Consider the following 940-nt stretch of genomic DNA (forward strand, 5'->3'; position numbering starts at 1 on the left):
TTGGGAAGAGGGGTTCTAACTCTGCGGTGAGGGGAGATGCCTCCTAGGATGGCCAAAGGTCATCTCTTAACCTTGACATCACTCTTCTACCAGCCTTAGGACCTCATTCTGCTGGCACAAGCTAGACCACTTGTAAGTACACCATACTTGGATGGGTCGAAACATGCAACTTATTTGGCTGGTCCTGTCAGTACCACTTGCTGCTAAAGGAAGTAGACCAGTTGTACAGGCCAAACCGTCTTATACACAACATAATAATCAAGTAATTCCCATCTTAAATACTTGAGCTCCAACATCTACATGTATTATTTACATCTGAAAAAAAAGAAACATTCATGTAAAGTATAAAATAAAATTGTACTAAACCATAAAACATTTTGTGCTTCTTTTTCTCCCCCACCAAAGACTCAGGGTGCAAAATTAAACATATAGATATCTGATATCACTTGGTACTGGGTTCATCTTTCTTTCAAGAACCTGTTTCGTTAGAGTGTTCTCGTAAAGCACACCTGAGTCTTCGAAGGCAAAGGGACACAGCCACATAGCATCTGCTACTTTACTCACTTGATGTAGACTTTGTAAGCATGTTCAATATTTGCAGGCCAGTGGGCATACGTTAATATTGTGAACCCACTGAAGTCCAAACGCTAACTGTGGTCACCACGTAATTCTATACATAAGATAGTTGACCAATATGAATAATCCAAAAGGATTTAGGTAAATTCTTTGCATTATTAAAGAAATCTGGAAGCAGTGTGGGGCACGGTACGGAGGAAATCATGCCCTCCCTCCAAATGCAGAAATGGCCCATTAAGTCCAGCACACCAAGTAGGACAGATTGCAGACCTGAGCCAGCATTGAGAATTCTTATGCTTACATAGCCCAGTTAATCTTAATATTCTCCAGACATGACCCAAGTTATGGCTAATGTGAAATCTTA

The 940-nt window shown here is 40.6% G+C and overlaps 1 protein-coding gene across 7 annotated transcripts in view; it reads left to right on the forward strand.

Annotated features, from left to right (window-relative positions):
* Positions 1-940, forward strand: part of KCNMA1 (potassium calcium-activated channel subfamily M alpha 1) — a 762,000-nt gene that overhangs the window by 549,410 nt on the left and 211,650 nt on the right. The gene's annotated exons all lie outside the window — the stretch shown is intronic.

The sequence above is a fragment of the Otolemur garnettii genome, unplaced genomic scaffold (assembly GCF_000181295.1).
Source record: "Otolemur garnettii isolate 467f Iridium unplaced genomic scaffold, OtoGar3 scaffold00008, whole genome shotgun sequence".
NCBI classification, from domain to species: Eukaryota; Metazoa; Chordata; class Mammalia; order Primates; family Galagidae; genus Otolemur; species Otolemur garnettii.